The 13,092-nt window shown below is 48.1% G+C and overlaps 1 long non-coding RNA gene across 1 annotated transcript; it reads right to left on the reverse strand.

Annotated features, from left to right (window-relative positions):
* Nucleotides 1–1,395: 1,395 nt before the first annotated feature.
* Nucleotides 1,396–5,360, reverse strand: LOC119366851. The gene is made up of 4 exons (XR_005176123.1): nucleotides 4,975–5,360; nucleotides 4,460–4,583; nucleotides 1,624–3,754; nucleotides 1,396–1,526 (listed from the first exon to the last, which is right to left on the reverse strand). It is a non-coding gene; the product is annotated as an uncharacterized LOC119366851 (long non-coding RNA).
* Nucleotides 5,361–13,092: the final 7,732 nt, after the last annotated feature.

A 13,092-nucleotide genomic window follows, 5' to 3' on the forward strand; every position in this document is an offset into this window, starting at 1 on the left:
CCGGTTTGTGCATGAAGTGTTGGTCTTGTTGCTCCGTTGGCCTCGAAATTTCTCGTGATCTAAGAGGGGGAAACCGCATGGCACGTGCCACGACCTCGTATTTTTCGGGCACGCGTGCAATATTCGAGTAATTTATTGCTCTGCTAGGGTTTCATCATCGGGAACAACAACAGAAGACCTCTCTATATATGTACTACAGAGCATAGCGACCACTGCTGCCTTGGTTCTAACGCAAGAACCACTCACTACTTGGGCAGAACAAAAACCCAACTAGAGATGCCTAGCAAGTCCTCCATCCCACACGGTTGGTGGTTCATCATCACTACCTACAAAACTCAAGCTTCCATGTTGAGACTCCAATCAACGCCCATGAAAACAGCACAAACCCGTCCAATTTGTGGACCAATGTCACATAGGCCAAAGTAGATCAACGTCCAAGTCCTTCATACTACTACTACTGCTGCTGCTGCTACTGACAAATTGAAACAATTAAACACTACAGCCGGCCGGTACTGCTGGTGGTCTCAAGTCGTGGCATCATTGAGACTTACTTCCAGAGACCTTTTACAGTACATCAACTCAATTTGGGCCGTTCATTTCTATGGTTTGAAGGGTCCAGATGAATCAATACTACGCCTGGTTTTGGGTAGTATATTTACTGATTAAGGGCATTTTGGGTACTTCAATGCTTATCGACAAAGGAAGCTGGCGGCCTTAGATTCGTTCCCCAAGCTGAAATGTGCCCCGACACATCGATGTAGAAAAGCTAACCTCGCTCGTAAACTCGCCGCGGGCCGGATACACAATCACCTCACGCACGTATGCAACAAGAACACACATACGCACGCGAGACGTTTGTTGATGGTCACAAGCACATATCGTCCCTGTGATTTTCTTTATTGCATCAACTCACAATGTGATTGCAAGCTGGCCGGTGGCGGCGAGCAGAGCTCCGCGAGGGCAGGATCGAAGATGGGCACTCGATGTTTTCCGTCACATTTCTGCCATGCCGTCGGGTGGCGCCGCGTCGCACGAGCAAGGCGGGTGGACGAAGATGACGTCGAGCCGCGACTCCCACCAGTCAAGCGCCAACGCCGACGTGTAAGCAGTGCACCAGCTCGCCGTTCTCACCCACCTGGCTACAGAGGCCCGTCCGTCCGGGAATACTAATCTCCTCCTGCTGAATCGAGAGTGAATGCAACGGCTGCATGTGTGTAGACCTGAACATCGAACTCGATGAACACGAGCTTGGCGGCAGGGCGGGAGGAGAGCCGAGGAGACGCAGTGGGGGCTAGCGACGACCGTGAAATAGGAGGAGGCGAGGTCGTGGGGCATCCTAATATGAAATCACCAAGCTGTCCTCAATCTAAATTCAGCGTTGAACCATATTAACCGTTGGATCTGGTTAATACTACCCCTTAAATTCGGTAGTATGATGTACTGTAAAAAATCTCTACTTTCAGAGATACAAAATTTCATATTGGGCGAACCACCACGGTTACTTTCTTAGTCCTCGGGATGTTGATCTACAAAGCAAAGCAACATCAGACTTGAGACTAGCTACCAACACTACATGATGTTTGACTACAATACGTAATAAACAAGTCAGAGTGAGGAACTTACAGTTCCACCACTGGTTAGCCAAGTTTCACTTGTAAATAGTTGAGCAAGAAGTAAATCCTCGACATTGATCACCATCTTGATTCACTGTATAATGATCAGAACAAATCAATTTACTTGTATTAGGTAGTGGTCGGCACATAAAAATAGAAAATCACAGAACTGATGGAGCACTGAAAAATGTGTCTATATTATATTCAGTATAGCAGAGTAGAAACTTGCAACACTGACTGAAAACTGTTATAGCTCAAAAATTGGAAGTAAGTAATCTTCTCATAGCTCAGAACTGAAAAAAAAATTCAAGTTTGAGCGACGCCGTGTGGGGACGGGCTTCAGATTTACCACCAAGCTAGCTCCAGGCTGCGATTTTGCTAGCCAATTTGTCAATTTGCTTCTACCAATGCTACACGAGCGTACGGTTTGGAGGCATATTGGGCAACCCGCAGCTACTTGTTACTCTATCCGTGATTGGTCCATCTTCTACAAAACAAAGGAACATCATAACTGAGACTAGCTACCAACAATGACTGAAATACGTAACAGATCGGTCAGAGCGAGGAACTCATAGTGACATCACTAATTACGCAAGTTCACATTGAGCAGCAAGTGAATCCCCCACATTAATCAACATCCCGATTCACTCACTGTTGATTGATCGGAACAAATTGCTTTACTTGTATTGGGTATTCGTGGGGACATAGAAAAAGAGATCATATATTGATTTAACACTGCAAATTGTATGTCTCTGTTCAACATAGGAGACTAGAAAGATGGAACGCTGAAAACTGTTATAGCTACAATATAGTGAATAAGTACTCTTCTCAAGCTCAAAACTGAAAAATAATGAATAGCTTGCAATAACGCATCTTAGTGGAACCAAGCAAAAGAAATCAAAGTTCAGTTTGAATTGTGTGTTTTGATGGATGTACGATCTGCATCAGAAACTACACAGGGACCATCGAACCATGGAATTTCATCCGAGGTTAAAATCCTTTAGGGGCAAAAACATGCACGCACACACTCATGGCTAGCCCTGACCTGCTGTAGTTTAAGTGTTTAACTAGCAGCAGAGCAAGAATCTGGCCTGTGTAGCAGCCAATCAATTATTCTGGTATCATCAGTTGATGTGTGCCTTTCATGTTCCCCAGTTAATTTAGTTGCCCAGAGCAGAATAGAAGCAAGTATATATACCCACTTTTCTACCTCAACATGTATATAATATAGGTCAGATCGTTGAATGCATAGTTGTTGTGTAGAAAACAAGTACTCCGTCCGTTCGGAAATAATTGTCGTGGTTTCAGTTCCAATTTCAACTAAAATCATGCCCCTTATTTCCAAACGAAGGTAATGCGTTGTTGCTTTAGGAATTTGAATCATTTAAATTACTAGAGCGCTACATATCAAAACAGAGGAGCACCATGCTTATCTAAAACAACAAGTATTTCACCCGAGCAAGTAGGAGATATCTAAAACAACAAGTATCATTAAATCACACAAGTACTCTGAAACAAGGTTGAGATGGATCCTTGTTCCATTTTGGAGTGGTTTCAGAACAGTCAGGAAATTAAAACTAATAGATGCCAACACATGTGCAGTAGTTTGCATAGAGAAAACTAAACATGGCCGGTCACCAAAAGAGGTGCTTACTAATAGTAACAGTAGTGGTGCTCATTTGCCACTATGCAGATCAATCATAGATGCATCAGGTAATTACGATGGGCGTGCACACGTGGTACAACGACACTGTGTATATATGCAGCTAGCTAGAGTAGGAGCAAAAAGACCAAAACTCTTTCTCCTAGAGAGAGAGAGAGAGAGAGAGGGCACCCTGGTGAGATACTGGATTAGCTCATGCACCATGGCGATTTCGTAGCCGCCTCTGTTGCACAACCAACAACGGAAGAGAATGAAATGAAGCCCTTCTCTTCTTTTGAATGAAAGGGGGTCGCCCCCCTGCCCCATTTTTATAGCATGAAGCAACCAGAACCAGTTCTTACGTGATGCAGCCTTGACCTGAGAGCTAGAATGGAAACTAAAACCACGACCGAGAGTAGAAGTTCTCTCGCCCAGCCCTAGAGCCTGGCATGAAGACCTTCTTGTCCTCTGCTGTACCGAATCCATGCTGCTGTTGCTGCTACACAAAACAAGGCAAGAGAAATAGCAGCAAAATTAATAGCCTTGACCTGAAATAGGAAAAAGAAAAGCTCATGGGAGGGGAGGGAAAGGGATCCATGGGGGGGAGAAAGGAGAAGCACCAGTCCATCACAATAGAGCTTTGAGTCGTGTGAATCATTCGTGCTGCTGTTATATCATATATAATAGCAACGATGAGAGATTGCATTTGTGGAATCCATCAACTAAAAGCGGAAATAGGCACTGAACTTGAATCTTGAGAAAAACGCTAGTGCAGTAACAATGCCAGGATATATTGTTTCTAAACAATAAACGCAAAAGCTCGTATTAATCAGCGAGGCCATGACCACCAACACGTACATAGGTAGCAATCTGTGCACATCATTTACGGAGAAGGAAGCAATTGAATTGAGGCCCATGGACAGCAGTTGCATGCTGGGCACAACAACAGAGCAATTGAATTGAGGCCCATGAACAGCAGTTGTATATACACTAGGCAGACACACACACCACGTACATCATTACAGGAGAGGGAGAGACTGGACATCCAAATGGAATGCTCCAGAATTAATCAAAAGTGGTTAGATGTGTATTCTAGCTGAACCAAAAGAATGCTAGATGTGCATTATAGTAGAACCAAAAAATGCTGCTGATTAGGTGATGTGTAAGTACAGTAATACTATAATGTCAGGCAGCAAGTAATCACCAAAAGAGAGGAGGGCATGCTAGGAGCAAATTGGTGGTGACCAAATCCAACTCCAACTCCAATGAAGAGGAGCTTGGCATGGCCGGTCATCCCCCAATGCTAGGGCCTTCTTCTCCACGCACATCTGCAAGACAAGAGCAAACCATTCATTAATTGTTTGTTGTTGTTAATTATTGATTTATTTAGCAGCAGCAGCATGCTAGGAGGAGCTTGGCAGCAAAGGAACCCAAAACAGAGCAAGCCTTTTTGCTCCGCAAATGTAAAAAATACTGTACAAGACAAGAGCAGAACATCCTTTGCTGCTATAATAAGGACGAGGTAGTACTGGACTTGAATCTCAACAAGACAATAATAATGTAGTTGAAACAATGCAAGCTAGAATATTTCTTGGCTGTGGTGAAAACGCCCAAGTTAACTAGGCACGCATATGTATATTCGGCCCTGCCCTCTCCCATCCCATCTAGTACTAGTACTAACAAAGATGGATTATGCACAAGAAGAAGAAAGAGAAAGACCTGCAGCGTATCGACGGTCCGCAAGAGGGAGGGTCTGCCAAATCGAATCCTCCATGGCGTAGGTCTCTTCACTGCCTGAATGCGTGAAGAAGAACCGCATCGACGGTCGGCAAGAGGGAGGGAGCCCTCCCTCCCCTGCGCCGCGCCCGAAGAAGGGGAGGTTGGGGCCACGGCGAGGAGGCGGATCCGCGGCGCTCTTCCATGCCGCGGCACGCCCGGCCGGAGCTAGGGTTTCGGGTGCCGAGAGAGCTAACGGTGCTGTGCATGGCAGCGGCTGCTGGTGGGGTGGAGGGCGCCGGCGTTGGTGCTTGGGGTTTGGGTTTGGGGAGAGGAGGTCGTCGGCGGTGGCGGGGTTGGTTAAGGGAACGGGGGGAGAGGAAGAGGACGAGACAAGTCAAGTGGGAGACGTGGGATCAGTTTGACCGCCAAACAATTAAAATCTCGGGAAGGACCGAGGTGTGTCGCTTGTGATTGGTCTACGTGATCCTCCCACGGATCGATCCTCTCCTCATCCGAACTGAGCCGTCTGTTCACATCTAATTCAAAGGGGAAGAGATTAGGATAGGACCGCAAAATAAATTATGGTCCGGTTTGGTGTGGCGGGGATGGATGGAATCTCAGTTTAATTTGAACCGAAGAATCTCATAGCACGAGGAGCATAGGAAAAGTTTCGGAAGCTCCACAGTTGGGCTGGTTGTTGGATTTTGACTTCAACTACGCGGCGGCGACGGCGGCACAAGTCCAACATACTTAGGAGGCTATAGATGCTAGGTTAATTAGGTGGGATTGGTAGGATTTTGTGCATCGTCCATGCATTCAAACATTACCTTTGTAATCCTAAACATGTATTCATTTTGATTTAGAGTTTTAATATATAAAAAAACAAGACTTAAAAAATGCAATCGAAACGTCCAACCAAAGCTGATCGGATCTTTAACAAAAGCGATCAAAATTCATGCAAAACGGGCATTTTTTGTTAAATTTTCATGTATTAAAAAAACAAAAATTAACAAAGTTAGTACTAAATCCAAGAGCGGAGGGCAAAGTCAAACATCGCTATCGTCCGAGCGGTCGGTGGCGACGTCATCCTCCTATTGAAGGCTCGCCAGACGTCATGGCATCCCTGCTCCGGCTGACGCTTGGCCTTGTACACCTGGTGCAGAGCCTTGGCCGCCATAGCCTATGGCGATGATCAGGAGTCGGCTACGGCCTGCATCGCTCGCCTTTGAGCCGTGGTTTCGGACAACCACGCTTCGATGATTTGGTCGCTTATTTGGCGGTGGGTGGGGGTGGTGGTGTGTGCGCTAGTCCTAGACTCATCAATGGCACAAGCCTTCACGAGCGTAGGGTCACTACTAGGAAAAGGCCTATTAATGACGCACCGGTTTTGCCTATTAATGACGCACTACCGGTGCGCCATTAGTAGCACGCCACTAGAATTTTTTATTAATGGCGCATCACTGGTGCGTCATTAGTATGGCGCACCAGGCAGTGCGTCATTAGTATGTAACACCATGCGCCATTAGTATGCCTCCTAGGGGCCATATGTAACCATGTGCTTTGTCATACTAATGGCGCACTCTGCCTTGATGCGCCACTAGTATCCTTTGGCATACTAATGGCGCACTCTATCATGATGCGCCATTAGTATGAATATTCGGGTTTTTTTTTTGCTTTTCTGATTTTTGCACAGGTTATAAAATATATTATTGGACAGAATATAGACAGCAGCACACAGCAACAGCAGATTCATCGAATACAATAGAAGATTAGTCTCCGAATACAATTCATCATATTAGTCTCCGAATTCAAAAGACCGAACAAAGATAAAACATTACAAGTCTCAAGACCGCGAGTATCGAGTTTGTCTTCACATTACAAGGTGATATCGATCATCTAAACTACCATCACATAAAAGAGAGCTGCGGTCATCACGGTGAGCATCATCGTGATCAAACTGGTCTTCATCCGGTTCCTCCAACGCTCCCTCCTCTCTCCCGCTAGATAGCAGGCGTATCTAGATTCGGCCTCCGCCCTAGTGGTGTACCCTTTGTAACTGTTACCGCTGAAACGGTGAACCTGTCTCCGACACTCCTCTCAGTCGTCGTAGACTCCGGGAACCTTACCCTTGTACACGACATACGACGACATCTCTATGCACAAGCCAAACAACAGACAATAGACAATACATAAGCAATATGTAAGTATGCAACAAAAGGATCGGAAGAGAAAAACAAGACATTAATAGCACGATTCATGATCCTACTAATAAATAGCATCGATTACATCTAAGTTGAATGACTGTCCAAACCAAAGAGACATACGAAATCATTAAAGTTTAATTACAACATGAGCCAATCAATGTTTCAGAACTACACATCACCACTTTCGACTCGACTCATCGGACAGGAGCGTGGATGAAGCCGTCGTCTGTCGTGATGGTCATGAAATCGCGGTCGTTGTCACCCTGCATTTGTAGCGTTCCATCTATCTCATTGTTGGACGGTTGATATCTGAGATAGAACTGCCCCGAGGTATGAAGGACATCTTGATGGATGATGTCCGCAAACTTCGACTGGATGCGAAAGAATTCTTGTCTGAGGTCCGCGTCCTGGGTTGCCGACAACCTCGCGGCCCAATCTTTGAGACTATCTGGTAGCAGAAGTTGATGATGGTCCCTTACGATCGCCCGCATGTGATGGAGGGCGTAGTAGGCATCCTTCTGACCGCCAGGCGGCTGCTTGATGCAGCAGAAATTCGTATTGTGTGAGAAGGTGTGCTTGCCGTACTTATGAACTGCCTTGGTGAAGGTGCCTCCAGATTTGGCGTAGCCGGGGAGAACATCATCAAAAACTTTCTTGACATTTGTGTAGTCTATCTTGGAGTTACGGTTCGGGCCGAAATACGTGGCCATGGAATATTTCGGGCTTAAGAGGATGAGTGTGCAATGTGTGTCACTGCACAGAACACGGAATGTTAGAAAAAAGAAGAACGATCAAAATCTAAGAAATCATATGTTACGGGGCGATTAAGGGATGACTTACTCGGGAAAGTAAGCCACAAGGAAGTTATCCTTATCTGGATTTGCCGGAATGATGCCTTCGAGGTGTGAACTCACAACTTGGCGGTCCCCAGCGCTGCTCAAGTGCTTGGCACGCATGTAGAAGGGGTCGACTATCACGATGTCCGGGGTCTTGTCTCTAATGATCCGCATCTCCATACTCAGCGAAAACAGCCGAACGAAGGTGTAGTGCAGCGGATGAAGGTTAAACATAGCAAAGATGTCATCAAACCGCAGGACGATCGTACCCCCGATGTCGCCATCCACAAAGCCCTTGCCCTCTGGCACCTTGGCCACGAAAACCGGGTATGCCACATCATTCTCTCTGAGACGCCGCTTCTCCAAAGAAAGAGCACTATCGTGCAGACTCCGCATAGCACCGGTTGCAACATTCAGCATATTTGGCGGTAGCATCGCCCTACCCGCCACATGCACCCTCCTCGAGATATCCTTAGGTGAAGGTGGCCCGCCCTGAGCACGGATCAAACTCGGTGCCGGCTGGCTCGCACCGGCGCCCTTGTTAGTCTTTCGCTTCCGTCCCTTCTTCTTGATCTCCTGTAATGGGACCGAGTTCTGCTCACAGACCGCCTTCTTGAGCGCGTTGGGGCTGATAATATTTCGCACCTCAGCTATCTGAGGCTCGGTGAAGGCGGGAGCTGGAGGCGTGTCCTGAGAACTGAACGCCAGACGACGCCTGTTGCAATTGGATTTCTCCGTCGTACCATCTAGACCGAGGTCGTCTTGGTTGGGTTCTTGAGAAAGAGGCCCGCAGAACTCGTCAGTGTACCCATGTTCGGCAAAGTACTTATCAACTTTGGTAAATGTACCGTCGTCGTTGTCGTCGCCGTCCGGATCCTGTGCCATAGGGTTGTCCGGATCCTGTGCCATAGGGATGTCCGGCAGGTCCGGTAGCGTTGCGGCGTTCTTGCCATGGCTTGGCGCCGGCACGACTGGCGGTCTTGTCTGTGGGGTGGTGTCCCCCGCCCCCAAACGAATCTGGCTCTTCGGCCAAAGCAGGGGCCAGTTTACGCAGGCGCTGAGGGTCATCTCATCTTTTTCGTCGGCCCCAGCGGGTCGAATCGGAGGTAACAGCTCGTCGCAGCCTGGTAGCACCCGAACCACTTCAACCCTATACACTGTGGGTGGCATCGGATTACCGTGGAACATGGGGTTGCCCGGTTGAACAATTCTGCCCTTGGCGACATCGACCAACTCGGCGCCCATGAAGTGCAGAAGACTGCAAGGAACATCGGCGGTGCCCTGCGAAAACATGTACAGGGCATCAGGGATGCCAAGTCAAAAGCAAAAAGATGAAGTCATCAGCCGAGAGGCTTAGTTACCGTGATGTCGTCGAGCTCGGCTAATGTCGAGGCACCGCCAACGGCGGGCGTGCAACTGATGGAGGGGGCGCTTGCTGGCAAGGTGCCGGTCGGCGTACACCCGGGTGCATTAGGCTCCAATGCCCGTGCCGGCGCCGGAGACACGAATACCGCCTCCGCCAGAGACACCAATGGCGCCGCCGCCGGAGACACCAATGGCGCCGCCGGAGACACCAATGGCGCCGCCTGCGCGCTGTGCGAGTTGCTGGCCGTGAAGCTGGGAACCGGGGGAGGCCCCAGTTGGCCGCCTGCAATCCACGTCGTCAGCCCATGAATCAACGTAGGCACCATGGTGTTGAGCTTCGTTCCCAGTTGTTGTTCCACTTGCTCTTGGACAAGCTCCGGAATCCGCGCCACTTGTGCCTTGAGTTCTTCAACCTCGCGCGTCTGGCTTTCCGAGCTGGTCTTTTTCTCCTTCCGCACACCAGCAGTATAGTATGACCCTCATTTTGTGGACAAGCCTTTGCCGGCCACACGACCAGCTGACGTCGGCTTAGTGAGCTTATCCTTGTTTTTCATTACGTTCAACGCCCTATTTAAAGGGGTGTCGAAAGGGGAGCTCTGAGACGACCCCGCGCTACTGCTTTCAGTGTCCTGCGAAAGGAACATGAACCATTTAGAAATATTGGGGATTAATTAGAGTGCAACCATATGGAGCTAATTACGCGGGGGTGTATTCCTTACCATAACAAGCTCAAGCGCCCTGGTCTTCGGATCCGTGGCAAGCTCCGTTGTTATCGGGTCCTCCTTGTACCGGGCCCTGACATAGTTCCTGGTCTGCTTGTTACAGCTGTATTTCTCGAAGCGGGGCGGTAGGCCTTGCTCGGCACGCTCCGCGTCCTCCTTGTCCCATATAGGCTCCTCCACTCTGTAATCGCCGGGACCAAATTTGTGTTCCCCTAAGTTCAACTCCCGCATTTCTTTCCCCCACTGACTTGATTCAGAGGTTGCACTGCTCTCGCACTTGATCTTGAACTCCTTGTAGTCATCTTCGCTCATCAAAGGATATTTCGCCTTGATCTTCTCATAACTATCACCTTTATCAATCATTCTCTTCACCGCGCTTCTCCAAGTAGACAGGGCCGTGCTCATCTTCGTGAGGGCGGCACTGTTCACTTTATTCCCTGAGAGGCGTGTGTTTTCAAATTCGGCGGGGAATTTGTATCGTTCGTGCAGCTTCGTGAAGAGGAGGTTGCGCAAATTCCCTCGGTCCTTATGCCTAAGGTTCTCGGTGTTGATCGAGACGGTGCTCCGGAGAATGCACCCGAGCTGAACCGAGTACCCCTTGACTATATGTTTGGGCTCCGTTGGATTCCCGTCGGAGTCCACTTGAGTGAATTCCTCCTTGAGGGTGCGGAGCGCATTCGGGCGCCGGTCCTTCCTTTGCTTCTTCGGTTGGCTGCCATCTGTGTGTGCGCCGCCATCATCAGTGGTGGCATCCTCGGCGGCACCATTAGTGGTGTCATCCCCGACACCACTAGGGGTTGTGTAATCAGGATCGGTGTCTTCCGCGGCGTCCTCATAGCGGTGAGGTTGTTCCTCCATCTCCTGGGACAGCTCCCAGAATTGCTTGCTGCCCGAACCACCGGCCTCATCGTTGTGGGCCATGTTTCGCTCTAAATAGGAAAAAAGTTTGGTCAAAAAGTTGGTTATTGTCAAGGAACAAGATCATGGTCTCATCATTTAGGGTTTGTCAATGCTGAGGCACCCTAAAAGCCTAAGCTTTCATCATTTAGGGTTTGTCGACGCCGAGGCACCCTAAAAGCCTAAGCCGAGGCACCCTAGGCAGTTTGGGAATACACAACTGGGGATATTGTCAAGGAACAATTGAGAGATGTTTGTGATATTACCTAGGTGTTTTGGGATGGAACCTGTTAGTGTGTTGTTGCTAAGGTCCAAGTCCTAGGCAGTTTGGGATGGAACCTGTTAGTGTGTTGTAGCAAAGCCACAACTCCTCTAAGTTCTCAAGATAACCTAGTTGTCGAGGGATGTGTCCAGAAAGTTGGTTGATGTCAAGATACATGCTGATTAATTTTTGTTTCGGTTGAGAATCGGGCACCTTCTAGGTTAAGAAAATTGGGCATGACCTTTGCTAATTTTCTTGACCTAGGAGTGCCCCATTCTCAACTGAAACGGAAATTAATCAACATTTCAGGAGAAAGGGGTAACGAAATGATGGGGCAAATGTGCCAGGCACCACAATGTGATCACAGAAACAAAGCAGCACCACAATGTGCCTCTGTATATATGTGTGTGTTGTCTAGATGCCAGCCATAGGTCAATGGCCATGCCACTACACTGCTCCATGTCACTTCCTAGTACAACATTTAACAATGCAATGCAGATAATCATTTTTTTCTCACAGTACTGTTCCCAAGTAATAATAAACTAAATAACTGAGTAATCCAAATGAGGAAACAGAAAACAACTGGCTGCAATAACATAGCAAGCCTTCACTTACACAAGAATTCATTTCAGGCATCATTTATTATGTGAAACAGATCATGCTAAAGATACATAATACATCATTTCAGGCATCATTTAATATCAGTACTACTAACTAGCAGTACTTAAACAAGTTAAGCTACTCACTAAAGTACTGGCTACTCACTTAAGCTAGAAGCTACAACTTAAACGCATTTGTAGCACTGAGAAATAATGCAACTAGCAGCAAGGAGTATAATGGCAATCATGTAGCAAACTTCTCTGTTGATGCATTGGAGTGGTTACAGGGGTGGATCTCCTGTGCAGTTAATTAGAAGGGTGCAATTAGTGGGTGATTATTTAGAACTTAACTACAATCTCTAGTGTAGTTATAAGAAGGGGCTTCTCTGATTTTGGTTGCATTAGTTGGAAGAATGTAGTATTGCAAAGGAACTTCTAACTAGAATCTTGCTGCAAGATTAGTTGCAGCAAGGAAAACACTAAATCTTGACAGCATCATACACAGACCATGCATGGAATGAGATGAATGATTCCATTTATTTCATTAATGGCAATGTACCACATATATATCACTTGAAATTGCTACCAACTGTTTATGTTCATAATAGCAAAGCCAAAAAAGGGAAAAATCATAGTTAACCCAGATTACAACCAAAATGCAGACAACACTGAATTTTGGTGCACACACTACTGAATTTTGGTGAACTCACCTCGACGGACGCGGTCGCAGACGAGGTCGTAGACGGTGGTGGAGCAGAGACGAGGTCGCAGACGCGGTCGTGGTGCTCCGGTGGACGCGGCTGCATCAATCGTTTGAATTGACATTTAATCAAACACCTCATAGGCAAGAACAGAAGGTGGAGACAGAGAAGAGAGGGGATCGATCAAAGAGGGAGAGGGCAAGGAGGGAGGAGCAGAGAGGGAGAGGACAGGGCGCGGTGGCTCACCGGTGACGTCGGAGGAGAGGCCCCGACGAGCACGTCTACTGGGGGCGAGCGAGCACGTCTACAGCGGCGAGTTCGGCTCTGCTTCCGCTTCGGCTCTGCTTCCCCGAGGAAGAAGAGGTGGAGGGGGTGGAGGGGTCGAGCGCCGTCGCGCCCTGCTTCCGTGGCTCGCTGGACCGGTGTTGAAGCAGATTCCGCCCGCCGCCTTGCCTGTCGCCTCGCACGGTGGAGCTCGAGCGGAGAGGAGCCGCAGGTTTCTAGGGTTTCGAGGGCTGGGAAGGCGAGGGAG

Source organism: Triticum dicoccoides, chromosome 2B, assembly GCF_002162155.2.
Source record: "Triticum dicoccoides isolate Atlit2015 ecotype Zavitan chromosome 2B, WEW_v2.0, whole genome shotgun sequence".
Classification (NCBI taxonomy): Eukaryota; Viridiplantae; Streptophyta; class Magnoliopsida; order Poales; family Poaceae; genus Triticum; species Triticum dicoccoides.